This window comes from Rhagoletis zephyria, unplaced genomic scaffold (genome assembly GCF_001687245.7).
Source record: "Rhagoletis zephyria isolate East Lansing unplaced genomic scaffold, Rhagoletis_zephyria_1.1 Rzeph_scaffold_00013, whole genome shotgun sequence".
Taxonomy (NCBI): domain Eukaryota; kingdom Metazoa; phylum Arthropoda; class Insecta; order Diptera; family Tephritidae; genus Rhagoletis; species Rhagoletis zephyria.
The window spans coordinates 767631-789758 of record NW_016157097.1 but is presented as its reverse complement, the minus strand read 5'-3'; the positions used below and the strand labels follow the sequence as shown (position 1 = coordinate 789758).

At 35.3% G+C, this 22128-nt stretch overlaps 1 protein-coding gene across 10 annotated transcripts in view; it reads left to right on the top strand.

Moving 5' to 3' along the window:
• The first annotated feature begins 2219 nt into the window (after positions 1-2219).
• Gdap2 (ganglioside induced differentiation associated protein 2) overlaps positions 2220-22128 on the top strand; it is a 93484-nt gene continuing 73575 nt past the window's right edge. For 2 of the 10 annotated variants that reach the window (XM_017611886.1, XM_017611833.1), the window contains exons 1-2: positions 2220-2316; positions 4451-4789. The gene's annotated coding sequence lies outside the window, so the exon portion shown is untranslated. Of the gene's footprint in view, positions 2384-2895; positions 3571-4450; positions 4803-22128 lie in introns of those variants that run through there. The other 8 variants (XM_017611878.1, XM_017611827.1, XM_017611895.1 and 5 more) reach the window with 6 other exon arrangements.

The following is a 22128-nucleotide window of genomic DNA, read 5'->3' as shown; positions in this document are numbered from 1 at the left end:
AATAAAATCTGTGGACTTTTGACAAACAATCTCTGTGCTTTCTGTAGGTTGGAATTATAAGGAACTTGCATTTAAAAATTTCACATTTTTATTTAACTGTCATTAAGATATCATCTTGAACTACCCCTATTAATGACTAAACATAAAAATATCATTGGACAACTCAATGAATTACAGTTTTGAAGAGAAAATGACCTCTCTCGAGAGAACCTGTTTGTTAAAAGTCATTTTGAATTGAAAAAGCGAGCTCGCTACCTAATACCGTAATTTCATTGAGATTATCTCAAAACTATTTTCGATTCGAATTTAATTCCATCACGGATGCCGTAATTCAAGCCCTGTGTTAATTTAAAAACAAGCTCAAACAATTACATATCTCCACTTCAAAGTTTTTTGATTAAAATTACATTTAAAATGCCTTAAATAAAAATGTTTTTCAAACGAAAAATTAAAAAAAAACAGCTGATTGAGATGCTATTTGACTTTTAAATTGGTTATGCTCAGAGTTAACTTTTTGTTTTTATTTTAGGTGTGTTCGATGACAAACTATGCATACACTGCGTTCATTTAAATCTCTGTTTTTCCCGGAAAATATCGGTAGATTTTTTGCCTTTGTTGGTAAAAATGGTAGAAAATAGAATACAGCTAAAAAGTTGGTAGATCTACCAATAAAGTGGTAAAGTCCGTGCACTGATGTATGTATGTGTTATTGAGAGAACACTTTATGGCGGAATTAAGTTGCTTCTTTTTTGTTATTTATTGGAAGTGAAACTGCATGACGAGCAGGCGGCAAAGTAGGTGTTCAGAAGCTTTTACTCACAATCAGTGGCTATTTGGAAGGCACGCCAATACCAGTGGGACTTGAAGTTGACACATTGACGCTCTTGGAGAGTATGCTATGCTATGCATGTACATATATATGTAAATACCCAGCAGTGAAAACGCAAGCCGGTCAGTAAACTTAAATTTCAGTAAATTTTTCAACTGGCAGAAAATACTAATTCCATACCTGGTATAAGCTGATGAAGAGGTTGACCAATAAGACAATATTTGGCCCCTTTTTATTACTATTGTTCAATTTTCAAAGAAAAAATTAATTACCAGTTCTTGATAAATTTTACTGTCAATTTTTTATTAATCTTAAGTGAATGTAGTGCAAAATCGTGTGTTCTTAAATGTCGAAGTTACAACGCAAAATTTCATATCTGAACAGTTACTTGTATGGAAGATATGTGTTGTAGTACCGACAAAGGATTAATGCATTGTAAAAAGGCGACTCATACCAAAACCAGGACCAATAGTATGGCTAAGATTAAGACTAAGACGAAAAAGACGAACAAGAAGACGAACAATAAAGCGAAGACGTAAAGAAGCGCAGACAAAGACGAAAGCGAATACAAAGACCTTAGGTGAAGAAGAATACGAGGACGAGAAGGAACATGAATACGAAGGCAAAAAGCATACAAAGTTCAAAACGAAATCGAATGGAAACATGAATACTAAGACGAACACGATTTCGAGTGCGAATTTAAAACCTAATACAAAGACGAATACGAAATCGAAAACGATTGCTGAGACTAATACGAATACAAAAATGAAGACGAGTGCGAGAAGAAGAATGCGAATACGACACGAGAATGACGAATACGAATAAAAAAATTAAGACTAAGACCGTTTTCTCAAGTAGGTGTAAAAATTTCAAAAGCTACTTGAGAAAATGCGACTAGCGCTAATATAATAAGTAATACAAATCATTTGCAGTATTCATTGGATTGGAAATGAATTGACGGAAGTTTCATTTTCGGATCATGGTCTAGGCGCAGTCCTTTTTCATATAATTAACTTAATTAAATTAAAAATTAAATTTAAAACATGTCTCCTGTCTGAGGACTCCAGCCTCGTATGTCTCAAATTGACAAACCAGCGCTCTAGTCCCTTAGCCATTGTAACTGTTGTAGCACCGCAAGAAAAAAAGGCACTCATTTGTTTAACTGGGGATGTTTCGTCTTGTTGAAAATACTACTAGTTGTAAAAGGAAAGATAGAAGACAGCACTAGTTTAGCGGGAACTGGTAGTATACTTAGTTTTCCCTGCAGGGTGTGTACTATATATGGAGGTTTGTATGTATGCGTATGTGTACCTTGGTATGCGCTTTTTTTTCTTGCTTCACTGGAAAGCCGCTGCTACTTTTGTTAGCTGGTAAGCTAATGCATTAACTCAGTTCCAATTCTCACGCTCGCCCAGCCGATTGGTTGAACGGTTAAAAAGTACTTAAGACAGAAGAACGTTGAGCCGCGTTTTGAGAAACTTTCGAAGGTAGAGTTTTTTGCCTATTGTGGATGAAGTGTTAGAATTTATGTGTTAAACTTTGAAATACGAGTAGGTAGATATTTAGTTAATTCAGTACATGTGAAATTTTATGTGAAAACTATAAGAAAATTTCGCAAAAAATGGGTTATAGGCCAAAAGATTACTATCAGTTTGGCAATATTGTGAATTTTCTGCTACGCCAGGCTATATGTATTGTTGTGCGCGTGCAGTGTCTGCGTGTATGAGAACTCTCAGCCACCACGTTTGCTAAAATCGGAGTGCTAATTTGATTGCAATTATGTGCATACATAGATACATAAATATCTATTATAGATAGATAGATAGATAGATCTATCTTTAACTCAGTGTATAGAAATAGAAAACCGGGGTTTCGCAAATAAGCATTGGTAGCTGGCAGTTTCGGCCACAATCTTAAGTGCTGGGCTAATGTAAGCGCTGAGCTAACCTAAGTCAAGCTGTGGAATTGCATAAATACACACTTACATGTACATATGTATGTATGTACATTTTAACTAGCTTGCATAAGTGCTTGCGAGTCTGCGACCAGATTGTTCGGAAACAATTTCTTATTTATTAAATGCTTACTACAAATTACTCATCGTGCATGTGTTTAACAAAAGAAAATTGACTTTAAAATTTTTTAATACAAAAGATTCTTTATCAAAAAGCTTAAAACCGCACAAATAAACTGCCAAACAAATCTGACTTAAACCAACCACTTCAGTGCCAGCTCCACCATCATCGCATCTGCTATCGCGTCACATTTATTGTTCGTTCCTCCATTGTTATAACTTCAATTCGTTCGTTTTTATTTGGTTGCTATTTTTTTTTTTATAAATGTTGTTATTTTTTTCTTAATGCATGCCCGTACGGTCTACTGTGTGAGCTTCATTGTATTAAAGCTGTTTCAGTGAGTGGTTTGATGTTCGTTGCTGGTTGTCGCTGTGCGGCTCGTTACTAATTTTCGTTGACGTAATGCAGCTTTGGGTAGAAAAAGAGAAAAATAAAAGAAACAGAAAATAAACAAATAGAATTAATTATGCATAACGTCCTTTACACGTAACAATTGACTAAAGAATCTAAAAACACAAAAACAAATGCGGATTTAATATAAATTTGAACAACTCATTGAGGGAGTATCGAGTCGAATGCCCACACCCACAAATAACTGGTAATGGCGGTGGCCTTTTGAAGCGAAACTCAATTAACGAAAGCGTGAAATACTTAGAAAACAAATAAGTACGTATCTATGTATGTATGAATATACAGTAAGGAGGTCCAAAAATGCATGTGAAAATGTAAAGTCGGAATTTTAATGCGCTCGCCCCACGATTATTCTGTGCCGAATAAAATTATGTATTTTGGGAAAAAAGATTTTTCTTGGACATGGTATCGAATTAATGAATATTAGAATATTTCGTTCAGAAAACTCTGTTTCTCTTTAGGATACCTCCAATAATAACACCCAATTGTTTATTTTACCATTTTTGATTACCAGCGATTTTCTATAGGTAACAAGTAATTTTTAAGCAAAAAAACCCAACTTCAATTCTCATATATACATAACTGATAGCCCCCTCCTTTTTTGGAAAACGGTTAAAAAATGGTTAAGTTGGGTATTATTATTAGAAGTCTCCTAAAGAGAAATAGTTTTCCGATCAAAAAATATTAATTTAAAACAATTCTACATCATTTCTATGAAAAATTTACTTCTTTCCTAAATTTTGAGCGACTTTTGGATATTTATTGATTTTAAAATAATATTGCTTTATTCCGGTATGGAACATTCCGAGGGGGTGACAGAATTAAGATTCCAACTTAAGTTTTTTTTTTTGACCGCCCTAATACATGTACATACATATGTACATAGTCCAGTGCTTTAAACACACAAACAACCGGACAGTACTTAGAAAAGGAACCTCGCTCAGGTGCATCAAGCTTGGAAGCAAAGAACAAAACAAACCCAGCACGGCACAATTTCTATAAGCAAGTGGCTTAGACGTCAGTGGTGAAGCCCCCATTTAGCTGATATAATCGACCCCATAATAAACCCATCTACTTACTAACACTATCACATATCTTTTTTTTAGATTTATTAACACCTTCTTTCTCCGTGTAGCATTGACTGAACGCTTGTAGAAAAAGCCCACCAATTAGTTGCCGCCGCAGAAAACCCACAGTTACTAGTAAAATTTAGTTTAAAAGTAAAAAACTAAAAAAAAGTGTAATAAAAAGATAATAAAAGTGTTTAAAACCAATAAAAAAGTACCCTCGTCTACACTACAAATAAACTAGGGAAAGTAAAGAACAACAACTGCAATCAAATTCATACTAAATACCCCACATAACTGCTGGAGACTGCAAAGTAAAAACCCACAAAATCTTAGCACCGACGAATTAGCATCATTTTAGCAACTTTAACTAACATTAGCCGCAACGCAGACACATTTAGATAATTGTACGTATAAGCAGTAAGTACTTACTTTTATTAACTACAGTTTTATTTCGAATAATTTCACAAATTCACACTGGCATTTTGTAAAAACAATAAATGTGTGAATGCATTTTATACTCAAAGCTGGCAGAATTCAAATCTGAGTAATCCATAAATTTCTTTTTTCTAAGGATTATGACGGTTTTGCTCTACCACACTACAAAATTTTTTCGCTGCAACTAACTTTAGAGTCGACTTTATTTTGACTATGAAAACGCTTCATGTCTAAATAAGAACTGGGAGTTCTACCCGAATTTTTTGAACATCCGGATATTCGGATATTAACCGAATATTCGGGAAATAAAATGAACGGAGTTTAACCGAATATATGGATAGCAAATTCAACGGGTTTTATCCGGACATTAAGAGAGCAAAATAAACGGATTTTAACAGGATATTTGTATAAAAAATATAAGAGATAGTAATCGGATATCCCTAGAGCAAAGTAAAGGATATTAACCGAACAACCGAATAAAAAATAGAACGGATATCCGGATTTGATCCGTATACACGAATATTCGGATATCCGAATACACGGTTAGTCCCAGCAATAGTCAAAAACGATTTCTAATAAATTCGGAAATCATTTTTTCAGAAACACGAATTTAAACCTTGCTAGCACTTTTTTCACAAATTTTAACCCATTAATATCTATATTAAGGAGGTATTTTTACTTTTTCGAAAAGGCTTTACAAAACGTCATCAAAACCGGCAATTAGGGAGAAAGCAAAAGTAAACCTTTACAAATAAAGGTTTCATACGAGTATAAAAACAGCTCATGAAATGCAAACTTAATTTTTTCTATCCAAAAATTTCATCTATTAGGTACTATACTTTTCTAAAGTGGTTTACCTTCCTGAGATTTCCCTTATAAGCTTAAGCCCTGAATATTAACCTGCGATATTTAATCTAGATGAAAGACAAGAGTCTCCAACCGATTTGGACTCTTACTTTGCCGCAAAATTTGACAGAAAAAAATATTTTTATACTTCTGAAACAATCTCTTACTGCCACTTTCATCAGTAATTTCAGTGCAAAAGTATTATTTTCTTTCTGTCAGTTTGCACATTAAATTTAAATACAAAAAATCTTTCTTCACTTAAATTACTTTCCTGAAACTGGCTGTTGGCAGAAGTGAAAAATGTATTGATATTCTATGAAGAAATTGCTGTCTAAATTTTATTATATATAACGGGTGATTTTTTTGAGGTTAGGATTTTCATGCATTAGTATTTGACAGATCACGTGGGATTTCAGACATGGTGTCAAAGAGAAAGATGCTCAGTATGCTTTGACATTTCATCATGAATAGACTTACTAACGANTTTTTTTATTTTCAATTTTATATGATTTTAAAATGTTGGCAAACGTCAGAAAAAAATCATGTCCGACGAATTGAAAGAATGAATTTACCTTGTAATGTTTTTATCATGCTAGGAATGTTAAATGTTAATCCCGCGATCCCGGCCTTTTTTAGGTCCCAAAAGTCGTTGGCAAATAATCCCGGGATTTTTGGGTTTTTTAATTTGCACGGATGACAGTTTCTTGACCAGTATTGGCAATATTTCATTTTTTTATTTGATAATTAGTTTTTCACTCTGACGTCAGTAAATGTGCTTAGAGAAGAAGTATGTGTATCCAAGTAAAGAGGAAATCCTGTAGAATTCAAACAGATTTGAGTTTTTGGTGCATAAGGACTGGTAAGTATTTAAAATGTTCTTTAAAATTTTTGTCCTTGAAATTTCGCAATATACATATGTTTTTGAAAAAATTATATGTTAAGGACTTATATAAACTCGATAAAATCCTAGAAATTCGTCCTTCTAACTTTATCAGCATAGAAATTTGTCTATTCGTCCTTGTGAATCCAAAAAATTTTATTTTTTTTAATTCTAAAGAAATTTCCTCTTTCATTTGGTACACATATTTTGATTATACATTGCATTGAATTTTTTAAATAAATTTTTGAACTAATCATATCAAAGTCCCTTAAAATAAATCCTGACATCAGAGAGAAAAAATAAAACCGCCACTTTAAATAAAAAATCAGGTTTCACACCCATTTATTTATTATTAATTTTATCGTAGGAGTTGAAATGCAAGCTTGTTAGAACAACTCGAAAATAATGTACCAAGTTCTTTACGTTTTAGAGCAGTGATTCCCAAAGTGGTCCAGGTGGACCTCCACTACTCGACGGGGATCCACGGTGACGTGAACAAAATATGGGGGTCCATGAGTTGTAAATGGGGGTCCACGAAAATTTATCTGGTTTTGATGCAAAGAACCAAATTGGTTGCTTGATAGCCTCTTTAATTAACTTTAATTTTTTTAGTGGTATATAGTGCTCTTGACGCAGTGCTGCACTTACCGTCACTTTGTGTTCATACGTGGGGAAACCTTAAAGGCCACCTGCAGACTAAAAATAACCGGATGCTGGTATGACAATGAGTGGGGCGCGGCGAAAATTGCTGGCGACAGAGATTTAAGCACTTGTGTCTTTTCATTGCTACAGGATATTACACCACCATTACCTTTGTTGAAGAGATTCTATAATTTTGAGTTCCCTGAGACTGAATGCTGGTTTAACTCCATCACTGAGACCGTACTCACATGATTCGAATCTTCACTGATGGCTCCAAAACTGACTCTGGGTCATGATCCCGGGTCTTTTTCGAACTTAACGCAGATAAGCATCACTTTTCTGTTGGGGAATATGCTTCGCTCTTCCAGGCTGAGATAATTGCAATATTCAAAGCCATGGACTACGTGGTGGAACATAGGTGGATGGGAAGGAGTTTACGTGTCTGTAGTGACAACCAAGCTGCACTTAAGGCATTGGCCAGCCCTCTATTTAAGTACTTCCAAACTAGTTCGACAATGCAAGTCTCGACTAAAATATGATGGTGAACATAACGAGGTTGTTTTACTCTGGGTGCCAGGTCACTCTGGAGTACCTGGTTATGTGACATCTGATCATTTGGCCAGAGTTTGCTCAGACTAGGCATTCCTCGGTCCGCCATCAGTTTTAGCACTCTCACGTTCGGCAATCGAAGCCACCATCAGAAACTGGGTGAATACTTCGCTCAGAAACGACGAGAAGAGGCATCGAAGGGATGCAGGTGGGCAAAACTCATGTTGCCTTTAATCTCACAAGGTCTATCTAATTTTTTGCTCTCACTGAGCGGACGACACTGCAGACAACTTGCTGAACTGCTGACTGGTCACTTCACCAGGCACAAACATCTGACTGTGATAGGCGTAAATGACAAGTCCATTTGCCCATCTTGCCTTGAAGAAGATGAGACGGTGGAACACTTTTTGTACTTCTTGCTTGCTTGGTTATTTGGTTTCTGAATTAAAAGTTTTGTGTTTTAAATACGTGATAAATATTTTTCGCCTCACTTTAAAACTAGCAGCGATAAAAATAAAAATGATGCCATTAACACAAATAAACTATTTTACATATACTCCACGCGCAAAGTCATGAGTGAACCGAACATTTTTGGTCTTAAAAAATATAACTCTTCCGAGTGAGAGAGTATTTTTATGTATTTACGGGCTCTCTTTTTTTAAAACCTACAAGTGGGTAATCACATTATTTTTATAAATAGAACACATGAAAATATTTTACTTTTATTTTGGCCACTCTGAGTTTAGTTTTTGAATTCACCCGCGATGCAAATTTACCTTGTTAGATCTAATTTTCACATTTAATTTTTTTACGAGCTTTGGAAATATTTAGAAATGTATCAGCAGGGGGTCCACCGAAGCCAGTAAATTTTCGAAAGGGGTCTACGAGAAAAAAAAGTTTGGGGAACTCTGTTTTAGAGAAATATCTAAACCAAATTAGTATGGGACCAACTCAAAATTATAGGAATCGGTTAACGCAGTCCAAAGTTATGCGGCCACATACATACAAAAATATTCCGACGAATTGGTAACCTCCTCCTTTTTTTGAAGTCGGTTAAAAAGTCAGACGGAAAGAGTTTGTCTATATGATATATGAATACAGCAGCGTGATGTTTGTTAGCTAAGGTATCCTAATATTAAATGTTTAAAATTTTTCGATTTTTTTCAAAGAAGCAACAATTAGGATTTCATTTTTATCAGGTCTATAAAAGTTAGATGGTTATGGGTTTTCCGCATCCAGAAAATAACTTAAGCGACCTTAAAAAAGATATGGCGCTCACAAACCTACAATTTTACTTTTCATATTTTTATTGAGCTTTGTACCATGATTATTTTATTAGAAAAAATGGAAAAAGCAACAAAGTCTAAAAGTTGGACGTTATAGCAGCTATTTCGAAGATCACCACATCTCCTCATCAGACTTCTTTTTTCTAGACTTTCACAAGGGGTCGAACCCGCGTCATCGATGTGCAAAGATGCACACCCCGTAAACTCGTGTTGCTAATTCATTTTTCCTTATTCAATTTTACGTTCATGGGCCATCGCGTATAGATAAACTTTTTCTAACGTTTGAACGCTACTTTACCTTACACCAAACTTTTGTTCTATTGAGTGATAAATAGTATGCGACTTTAACCAATCGACTATAGCGTGCGCCATAGCTCCTGATCCGTGATCTTTCTCTTTATTCATAGAGCATAAAAACGAAAGCTTAATCTAAAGCTTATATTGGTTTCGATAGCATCTCATGCTCTGAAGCCTCAGAACTCAAAATAGAACCAAGAACCCAGAGGGCATAAAATCAAATTAACTTCGTCTTTAGCCTTTCATATGATCGCTTCTTGGGCTCAAAAAGACTGCATATATTTTTCGTGATAAAGCTTTTGAAAGCTTACAAGCAAACCAAAAGCAGCATTTGGTTTCAAATGAATGCAAAAATGCATTCAGCCCTTAAAATTAAAATAAAAACCATAGGAAGTCCAATCCAGTTAGGAAAGCTAGCGGCCAAAACAAAAACAAAATAACACTCTCGATAAATTAGGAATTTTAGATAAGAATGCGATTAATTTGCGAGTATTTATTTTCTTCTTTTTTTTTTTGTTATAATTTATCACCTGTGCAATGGGCAATTATTTCTAATCGCTTTTCCATATCCAATTGTTCCGCTTGATTAATGCGATTAGTGCACACGCTCGAAAATCCACTAAAATACTTATTTGTTTACATAATGTTTTTACATATACATAGGCACTTTCTTACATATATGTGTACGTGTGTATGTACCCTGCAGTACGGGGGAGTGACTACAGGACTGCTGAATCGGTAGCTACCTGATAAACACCGTCAATTACCGACCGACTACTTGCAGTGTAATTCATCGATTACTTTTACAAGGCAATGTCCTAGGCGGTAGTCACCATCGGCTCTCTCTGTACTACCGGGAGTTACTAAAGTAGTCACTTGCGTGATTTATGGGCGCCCTCTGTCTGTCAGTTTCAGACGTTTTGATCGGTCCTAGAAAATTATATTGATGTATAGCACGATTTTTTTTGTGGTTTGGTGCGCACTACCATCTAACAGAGCCTTTTATCCAGCCCACTTTCCGATTAACATCAAAATAGAAAGAAAGGAAGACGTTTTTTTCTAATAGCGGTCGCCCCTCGGCGGGCAATGAAGACTCTCCCAGTGTGTTTCTACCATGAAAGACAGCTCATAAAAAATACAATCACCGTTTGGATTAGACATAAGACTGTAGGTCCCTCTCGTTTGTGAGATAACATCAAGGCGCTCGCCGCAAATCGGAGGAGAAGCTCGGCCGAACACTAACAAATTACTTAACTATTATTATTAGTCATATAAATTCATAAACTCGCTGAGTTATAGCTGCTCAAAGTGAAAATTTTCTCGAATTTTAGTCAAAATTTTCTCGAATTATTTTTTTTGGTTAATTTGAGTTTTTTCAAACCCTGATAGCGACTTCCAACACTTGGTTTTTTTAATCTAAAACATTCAAAATACAGATGTATGGCTTTTAAATGTCTCTTCTTTTCGCACAGCCTCCCCCTTTCAATCCCTTCCGCCCACGGTACTTGCTGCTGGCATATACTTTTCTTGCTTTTAAATACATTTAGAAAATATTTTATTTCGTTATTCAAAGTTTAAACTTTCATCCAACCGTGTTTTGGTTTAATTTTTAATCTTCTCAAAATAACCGGAATATGGAGTTGATTGACTCACAAAAGCAATTTAATTTCTAACATAGTTCACTCAATAGATAAAATCCTTTAGCAGGCGCTCCGAATAATTCTTCCGTAATAGATGATACATACATACATAGTATATGTATGCAAATATGTTTCAAAAGAATAAAGAAGCTTGTGCTCACTGGAAAAGCTCATCAGCAACTCCGCTGGACCCTAAGAAAAGAGCATTGCTCCTATTTTCCCAGCTCTCTTTTAATATAGTATTTTCATTTTATTTTTCTGCTTCTTCTGTTCCTTTATCATCTCCTTCTTTTTTTCTTCCTACCGTGAGCTCCAATTTTACTATTTTCAAATTCCAGTCGCGTGCTTACCTTACTTTCCAAAGTAATGCTGGAATATTGTGTTACGCTTTCAGGAGACGCACACTAGTCGCGTGAGCGTAACTACTCATGATTGCTAAACGTACATATATACTACAAAACTATGCCTGTAGAAATTTACTTAAGAGAAGATATACATATCCAACCCAGTAGTACAAATTAGGACTATTTTATAAAAAGTCTAAGATGAGAGAATATGCCGTCAGCTATTGGCAGCTCAATCCGTGTCTGAGTTTTTAAAACTCCAAGAGATAGAGCGCTTGTTTCACAAATCGCTTCTTAGTTTTGTCAATAATGTGGTATTCCTCACTTGTTCATGATTACTTTTTTATTATATAAACTTTTTATTCATACAAATTTAGTTCATTCTATAACCAAACAATATAAATCCAAATTTCAAACTTAGTAAAAAGGCTAACAAAAAAACATCAATTCAATCTTCATCAAAATCTCACAATTTGTATTAAATTTTTCTAGAAAATATTTAGGCATGCAGTTTTGCAGCCCATTAATTTTAGTATAATTAAGTGCAAATTTTTTTGTTGAATCTAAGTTTTAAAATTTTAATGATTTTACATGTATACATACATAAATATATTAATTACGTTAGCGGTAACCATAATCAAATACATAGAGCTTTGCAAACGTCTTTTTTTTACATTTCCAGAAAAAGTCCTTTCGATGTCAATAATTCATCTGTGGGTGTAAGTCTCCTTCTGTTTGACAACGAAAACCTAAACGATTCTCAATGGATCAACGCTAATTTTGCGATAGTTAGATTTATTGCTGGGTATATTAAAAATATCCTCGCGTGTCTACATGCACATGTAAATATTATGTTTGCCTACCCTAACATGCATCGAATCGTCCTATGTCACATAAAAAGACAATACTTGTGAACTGTTGTGCCACTTTCTGTGTCATTGAAGGCGTTTGTAACCGGATACATAATGCATTAGTTTACATACATATGTATGTGAATATGTACATAAACGCACTCATATTTTATAAAATGAAAAATATACAATGTGTGCGTATGCCGGGACCTACATACATATATACATTCTCATGCATATGTACATTTGTGTATATTTAACAATGCTCAAACTTTAGTTTACACTACGTGCACATTTACAACAGTACGTTTATTCGCATAGTCAGCTAAATTAAGCAAATAGACAACTTTTTTTAATGGTTCAACCTATTTTTACGCTATTTTACAAAATAAATTTCATCATTAATAAAGTGTCTATTCACAGAGAAAAAACTGCATGATAAATAGAACAAAACTAATCTAGGGTTTTTTCTTCAAAAATACATTCTTCTTGCAACGAGAAGCCAAAATCTTAAGCAACTAATTAAATTTTTTGTTTTGAAATTTTTTTGTTTCGTTCTCTTATTAAAAGCTAAAAAAAATCTGCGCTACGGAGGTTGTTAAAACGACACTTCTCTATATCATATTGTGAATTACTCTTATGATATGGAATTAAGAGGAAATTGGAAAACAAAACTTTTTAAATTAGTTCAAAAATACATCACATAAAATTATGAAATTTTTATTCATAAATAATTTTTTTTTATGCAAACAAATAGATTTTTTTTCTACGAAATATAATTTTTAATAGAGACATTGCATATGTACATTAGACGTACAATTTCGAATCTAACGTATTTTTGCAATGCAATTTCGAAAACAAATTTATTTTCGGCCATTCGTAGGGTACATCCATGTTCTTGTCTCAAGTTGTTCCAAAGCTCATTGAACTCAAGTACCGCGTTATAGTAATTTCGACCATATTTCGGTTCTTATCACCCTAACAAACCACCCTAAAGTCACTAAATTAAGTCTGGCTAAAAATCATTAATCTTTTAAGGAAGTATTTTCATTATTCCAGTAAAACTATTTTTAAACATTTTCTTTGTTGCCACGTATGGGTTGCACTGAAAAATTTAAAAAACATTTTTTTTTTTGAAATTTCCCTGCAAAAATATGTTAGTCTCAGCGGTGTACGGCGAACTTTTTTGTTTGCTTTTAAGGTGATGCATAATTTTATTTCTCATTAGCTAACGACAACTCGGCGTATACGCAACCTCTGTTGAAGTACTAAAAGGTTGTTCCAGTTGCAATTACCTTTGTGTGAATTACTATAATTGTACATACTTTTCGTAAAACGCACTCTGTCATAAACGAAATCAATAATAACAAATAATAGCGGAGCTTTTCGTAGTATAAGTTTTTGCTTGTAATATTGTGTTTAGCATGAGAGCTTTTAAATAAAAATTAATTTCTCATATTGGCAATGCTACTACTTCGTAAATTACTAATAAACAATATTGCAAGCACAGTATGCAACGTGCTACAGTAATTAACATAAACCTTATAGAATATTCGAAGCATTGCCTTCGAAAGTTTTTCATGGTTTAGCTTTATTAAAATAATAATTATAATTGGCATAGAAAAACAGACAGAGAACATAAAAAGTGCAATCAATAAATTGCTTCCAACAAAATGTTACTCCGGGCTTTTTGCAGTCATGATGACAATTCTTATATTTATTTATGACACTGTGAAACAAAAATGAACTTTTAAAAAGTCTAAAGTGCGCATATATCACGTTTGATAATTGTTGGCTATACGAAGAATACCTCATACTCATATTCACTAGATCAATTCGTGTTCTCGAGAAAAAAAATTGTTCATGATTCAATGACACAGTTCAACAAAATTTTACCACCTGAGTAAATCACATCGCTTCTAGCAGAATTCCTGGCGCTGAAGCCAAATTGCCCTAGCACGTCACTATTTTGAGATATCCTAACCTCAAAGTGTTAAAAATACGGTTTTGGGTTCTTTCTCGAGATATATGAGTTTTAATATTTAGTACTTCGGTATTACATCGAAATCATGAGTCATCATAGCTAAGTCTACAAGAAACGATGTGTTTTACTCAGCTGGTTGTGAAAAATTCAAAATTTGTCGAATTGTGTAATCTGAGTATGGCTGTCAAATTTGTTTCTCCAAATTTTTAAAATCCATCCAGTTTTTGGCACATATTTTTGCTTTGTATGCTATTTTGAACCAATATAAGACCACGACGATAAATCTTCAAAATTGTTGTCTTTAACAAAATGCCGAAATGTCCTTACCCACATTTGTTCGCATTCGAGATTTAAGCTAAAATGCACTTTTTGTCCGCCAATCGCGGACAGTGACCTCGTAAGTGTTCGACGCTTCTGATTACTCACTTCTTCTTCCCGGAAGCTTTCTCCAAAGTTAAAAATCGGAAAGAACATTCTTCCTTCGTGTATTCGCAGTAGGCCATGACCAATGATGACAACAACAACAGTCACCCTGTGTTGAGTGCGCTGAACCTTTAAGTATGCTTGTCGAATCCAAGTCAGTTATGACGTGCCCAACTATAGCTGTTTTATAGAAAATCAAGCAGTGTTTTAAAGATTTAGAATCAACTTTTTCTTATATACATAGATGTTGCTTAGACCAGTGAACAAACCCAGGTCCTACAGAGTTCTAGCATGCACGTCTAACCACTCAGCTTCAGCGGCTTCAGCAAACTTACTAGACTCTTTAATGAATCGTAGTAGGTTGTTGAGGGAAAAAGTATGTAGCTCGTCCATTTTGAATACTCTGACGCATAAATGGACCATTTCACTCTGGTAGAGGCCGAACAGCCGCAAGCTGCAGAGAAAGTACAAGATGTAAGAAGTGGGTCGTTAATGGTAATACGGTATGTCGTCCCCGTGGATTTTGCCTCGTAAGCAGTCCTTTCAGGACTAAGAAGAAGAAGAAATTTCGCAACTTCTCTCTCTGGCCTTTTCAGCAACGGTCACGAGATCCCTAACGGGCTGACAAATTTCGCTGTTCTTGGCCCAACATAGTTCAAATAGAAGAAAAGCAATTAGCTAAAGCATCAGCCAGTCTGTTACCTTGAACTCCAAAATGTCCCGAAGCTCGCATAATATAATATAAGGCACTCGGCGATATGCTAATCGCTAACCCATACAGCCCAAGTTATTATCAGCCTCTCTAATAAAAGGTAATAGTTTCTTGATGGATCAATTCCAGACATTAAAGGTATCGACTGTGAAAGAATTTAATTATTGCAGTCTTATACTGGTAAATGCCGGACAATCACACATAATCATCCCCTCTTCAAAACAAAGGCTCCGTCTCCATAGATAGGCCAATTCGGTACATGTCGGCACAAGTGATAAGATATGTCCGGTTAAGTAACCAATAAGCATCTTGATATTGGCTCTATTCAAAACATGTATATCGTTCCTTAGGTTAGGTTAGATTGGGCGGCAGTCCAGAAGTAGGACTCACTTAGACTCAGGGCCCTTTGTGGTACCGCATGAGGGTTTATCTAATTATTCCCATCCCCTGTAAACCACTTGGTGCTTAGCAAGAATGTGCAAAGGCTTCTGACGTCCAGCTTAAATAGCCCCCGAGCTTTTTCTCTCCATTTTGGCATATCGGAGCAATGACAGAGAAGATGTGGGATGGTTTCCTCTTCGTCTACATCTATGCAGCTTCTGCAGTAGTCGTTCCAGGGTGCGCCCAGCCAGCTGCGTGTAATCCGATCAGACAATATCCGGTGAGAACACCAGTCACTATGCGAATGTCCTGCTTCCTTATATTAAGTAGAGACTTGGTGCGTTGGGCGTTCGTGGCGGGCCAGATTGTTTTGGCAATGTGGCAGGTCGGTTCCATTCGCCATCTTTCATTTGCAACTTCTACGAATTTTTCATTCAGTAGATATTTGCATGTTTGAAGAGGGATTCCGAGAGAATGCCTTATGTCTGTATCAGGCAATGTCGTTCCAAGACGCGCGAGTTCGTCAGCCTTGCAGTTTCCCTGAATATCGCAATGGCCAGGTCCCCAGACACCGTCGGAAGCTGAATGATATGCCTAACTGTTCCGAATAGACCCCACCACTTACGCTTTTTTTGAGCTTCGATCCGTCCGTGTAGGCATGGATGGATCCGCTTTTCCTGACAGTCTCCATCGACCATTCCTCCCTTGAGGGAAGAAGGGTCGACAACATGGCCTTGGAAGAGCGGGTGGGTGGAATGTAATCGGTTGCAGGAAACTGAGTAAGGTCGTTCAGAATTTTGCAGTGACCGATATATGGATGCGTTAATTTTTTGGTCGCGTTGAGCCTAATGGCGGTACTACATGCCATCTTTTTTACATATAAATCCGTCGGTAAAAATGCTAGCGCGTGTTGAGCGCTTTTGTGGCTATTGTTTTCATGGCTCCTGTTATCAGTAGAGAAACCAGTCGCTGAACTTTCTTCATTTTCTTAGAATTTACCCTTTTATTGAGAGAATTCCAACAAATTGCTACCCATATCTTTCCTTGTGAAAAGATTACCAAAAAGTCTAACCCGTCAAATGCCCCCTACCTCTCTCCAGTACTTATAGCGCTCTGCGTTTACCCAGATTTCGATCATGAGCCTCGAGGGATAGCCACTGAGGCCACAAATTGGTGCCGGTTCCACAAGTGAAGACGCTGAGACTACACTTGCAAATTCGTCGGCGACTTTATTTCCTGCGATCCCTCAGTGTCCTGGTATACGGCATAGTAATACCGCGTTTCTCGCTACCAAGAGTTGCAGAGTGTCAAAGCGGAGTGCTTTGCTTGATGAGACTACAGGTGATCATCCTGATGGCCACCTGGCTGTCTGAACATGTGGATAGAAAAACGCCATTCAATCACTTTACAAGGTTTCATCTGGCATAAATTAAGATTGCTGGCACCTCGGCCTGAAAAAACCGACGACCAAATACCCATTGCAATAGAAAGTTTAGCCGCAGCTTTATAGACACCCGCACCAACTCTGCTCTAATCTCAGTGTCCGGAACTTCGATCGTCGATATTTTTCATCACTAATTTGTTTCTAAAATTTCTGTCCAGCCGCTAGTGCAATTTCAAAGTCTTCACCCATCATTTTTAATTCTTATTGTAACTCAATGTATTGTTCACTTGAATTGATATTCATGAAAGTCTAATTTTTTTTTTTTATATTGAAGTCCTCGAAACTTTTTTCCTAGTTCTTATATTACCTTTCACAAGTTTCAATATAGTCATAAATTTTTTCTGTATTTCGATTTTCTACAAAATTTTCAGCGGTTTTTGTCAAATTGCAAACGTTTTTATCTTTTAGATTTCCTACTAACATTTTTAAATTTCTTCTAAAATGATTGACGATTGAAACTAGTTCGCAGACACGCTTGTTTTTCCCTTGAAGATACAAATTGAGCACTGGTTAAGTTACATAAAACAGCCAAATCAAGAATAAAATCTACATTTTTTAGAGCAGTGGGAGTTCCTCATTAGCTTGGATAGAATCAATTAAAAAAAAAAACAGAGAATCTCCTTCCTTTAATTAAAAAATGTTTACCACGACTTGACCAGCGTACTTCCGTATTTAAAAGCAAATATCCGTAATTTCTTTCCAATTCTTCAGGAAAAATTGTATGGACTTATTCATAAAAAATAAATAAATTGACGTTTTCATACATTTTTCAATTAATAAACCTTTTATAAAGCTACTTTATTTTTTATGAATAAGGCCATTCGATTTTCGATGTGTCAACGCGTTATGACCTCCTTTTATTTTATTTATTATTTTCACTGCAATTCCCATTGCATAACTACGTTACCTCAGTAAAAATAAAACTCTGTGTTACATCTGCAAATTTTTTGGGTGTATCGATGAGCTTTCAACACATGCGCAAAATGTGATTGCGTAAGTGTGCGAATGAGTTGGACCCCCCCTGCAGGAGATTTCTCTAGTCCAGAAATAGTTCAGGATATTAGTTCCTATTTCCACAACACTAGTTCGCGCTCAAACTCTAAACAACGGCCTCAACTGTCTACTTTTTAATGGAGGTGTCATTGGCGGTGGACGTGCGTAGCTGCTTTAGACGCACCCGACCACCCAGAGAGATTTCCCTGAAGCTATTGCGCAAACAGCTTGAATGTGTTTAGGAAGTATGAATGAGTTTGAACATATGTACATACATATGAGTGTATACATATGTAGTTGTGCTCAACCAAATAACAAATAAAATTATTTGCATTATTGGAGCAGAATATCATAAATAGTCTATGTACATACACACGTATCTAAATAAACACTTTTTTCGGAAACGCGTTCAATTTGAATAATTGCTAATGTTTTTGTATTGTACTAATGGCAAATTTACGACTACACGGTTGCTATTGTGTACAAAAAAAAAAATACCAAAATGTTTATTAGACCAAAGTTAAATAGCTTTCATTTATAAAATTAGATAAAAGAAATCTAAAAACATCTTTTTTTTACTTTTACTATACAGCACGTACAAACTCTCGTATAATCTACGTAAACAGGTTAGACATTAAGAAAACAGCATTGTTTGTCACGTATTTGTGCTTGAACTTCCACTCCCAGACTGCTACGGACTTTAAGAAAAAACGCCTGTCAGCGATTATTTGTACCTCGTCTACGAAGTAGAACTACATAAACATTTCTACTACGTATGTAGATGCGAATACAACAGCCAGCGATGTCTCCGAAAACGAGTCAGCCAGTGGCAATGTCAAAAAGGCATTTAAATATGTACTAAATACTCTACTATATATGTATGTACAACAATGTACAACAGATTTTATAAATGTAAGCTTTTAAATATCAAGGCGACATCACGAAAACATACTTCTTTCATCCTTTGAAGAGATATTTGTACATACACATGTATGTATGTATGAATGTTTATAGTTTTCTGCATTTATGTATTTTTGCTGGCCTCAGCATTCATGCCGAAGGTCGTGACAAACTGTCACAGGTCGATTCTTAAAGGTAGCTTGAGTGAATCCACCTACTAACTATGCGGTTGTTTTCTGCCAATTCGTGCTTGAGACGCTGCCAACTCTCTAGCGAATGCCACCGAAGGCGAGGGGAAAACCTACAAAATTGCCATCTGAATTTACCGCCGTAACGTGGATGGATGGAGTTAGGTGCATAAACAAACATTTGTTGGCCTCATGTCATTAGTACGGATATCACCGAATTATATCTGCGGGTACATATTTACATAACTTATTTATTTAATGAGAACAATGTACACTACTCGATGGCACAACAAAATATTTAACCATGTACATACATACATATGTATATAGTAGTATTATATAAACATACATATACACAACTGTCACCCACGATGATATGTATGTACATATAGTATGTATGTAAGTTCACAATAGAATTGGCAAAACAAGGAAAACCCCCAAGGAATTAAAATTAGTCGATAAGCAGTGTTGCAAAAAAAAAAGAAACGATTCACGATTCTTTTTGCAGTGTACAAACATACTATACATATGTACATATGTAGTTGCTGAAAACTGACCGGGAAACAAAATGTGGGTCACTCAATATTTAATCGAAATGCACGCCTCCATATGTGCATACGAGTACGTACGTACATATATATGAATGTATGTACGTTTGTGTTCTTATTCGACAAATCTTATAGAATGGTCAAAGGAGTAGTTATAATGCCGGTGTGTGTATGTACATATGTATGTACATTTTTCTTGAGGCTTTGAATTAACCAAAGCAGTGCCCGTAACTGGTATCTATGCTTTTTTCAAAAGAGTCATAAAATAATTGTATGTTTCTAGTCAAAAATAAAAGTTAATTTTTGACTTTTTTTTATTCAATATGAAAGTTAAAATTTGACCTTAATTTTTTCGATATAAAAGTTAAAATTAAACTTTTATTTCTTCAGTAAAAGAAAAACGTTAAAACATAACCTTTATTTTTCGAACAAAAATAAAATTTAAAATTCTATTGCTATTTTATTTGATTGTAAACGCTTAACTTAAAAGCGCTCTATTGCTGATTTTTTTGAAAAATTTAAAAAAAAAAAACGTTGGTATGCTTTTAACCAGACCCACCTTATCGACATGTATTTCGACCCACTGTATCTGAATCTGAGGTCCGTTTTACATGTACGCCTCCTAAACTTCGAGTAATTTACGAAAAACTGAAAAAAATTAAAAAAAAAACTCGCAATTTACTCGAAATTTTGAGTGTGTAATAGTCAAATGGATCGATTTTTTCCGACCGACCTTTTGAATTGAAATTTAAAAAAAAAAACTTTTATTTTAGCGGATTTTCGGCCCACGCTAATATACAGGTAAGCGCGGTCCCCACTCTTTGCGCTCTATCTCAAGAACGGTTGAATGTACATAAAATTACTTGAAACAAAAGTTGAAGAGAATTTTTCGTTCTACAATTTTTCTAATCACCTTGAATGTCATTCAGCGCAAAGGAAACGAGATATTTGCAAAAAACTGATTTTCGTGACCTTTGACCTTAAATATCTTATGTTGAATGGTAGCATCCATACATAAAAGTCAACGCCTAAGAGTAGTTATTTATTTAGTTAATTGCTTAGATTAGAACTGGTTTAGAGTGGCACACACTTAGATTGAAAATCGACCCGCTGTTATCCCACTGACACTTTCTTCACTTAAAAATTGAGCCTTCGCGTGCATTTTGTATAGCGCAGAAAATCGAGAAAAATTCCCTAAATATGAAAATAACTGGTAGAGATAAAGTTCTACTGCGTCTCTACCTTTAAGTCTAGCAGGTGAGCTCCGCCGACCACATGGTATTTAGCGCCTCGATAAAGCAAATTTTTAATTTGTGTTTGCAGTATGTTAGAGATATGCCCACTTCCCGGGCAGGAATTCACCACGAATATTTCTGTCCCTTTTCTTGCCAGCTCTTCGTTTATTTTTTACAAATAATTAAATAATTCAAAACTGATTGGCAATTTTCTTCTTACGACCCTATTGACCTACAAACTGGAAGTTTATGCATAGATACTATGTATGTTTACTTAGATGATGCGCACAACTATCAATTTTACCGGCATTTATATGACACTCATGTATATAAATATGTATATACATACCGCCCTGAATGTAAATATGTATTCGTCCCTTTGAAAACAGCATAAACCGAAAATCCTTTGATATTCAATCAAAAAAATGACGTCAGCGGCATAACACGCAACTACATACATATGTACATGCAAACTGATACCTTCAATGTTGATAACCTATTTTCGTTTTCACACTCAATAACAACAACAACTTCACCCAGTCATGGCGGCTAGTCAATTTTCCTACAACCTCATGGTTTTTCTCACCTACGCCCTGTTTATGAACTTCTCAATTCGTCAATTTTGCTGTAAATGGAAAAAGTATAATTGGCTTTATGGCTGATAGAATAATGAAGCAGCGTTTTATATCTGTATATGTGACCTGGTCTACGGAAAGGGGGCTTAGGTGTCAAAAAATCAATTTTCACTTTTTGGTTGATTCGGATGGAAGATGAGATGCTTTTTCACGTGGTGAAAAGCAGAAAATCCTAACTTGCTTAGAAGTGTACTAAAAATGTNAACAATTAACGAGATAATGAGAAACTGACGAAACGAGTTGCTTACTTTTAACAGCTTTTTCACAGAAAACTAGTTTTCGCACGTAAGCTCCCTTTTCGTAGACCAGGTCACATATATGTACTTCCATTCATACATATGTATGTACACGCATCTGGAGTTATTTGGCTAACTCCACTCTTGCAATTTCTGTGCATTTTTGCGCCGTCTTATAGTTACGGTGAGCATCCGTCCTGTATTATACGGGACAGCCCTCTTTTTAACCGACTTCCAAAAAAGGAGGAGGTTATCAGTTCGTCGGAATCTTTTTTTTTTTTTTTTTTTTTTTTT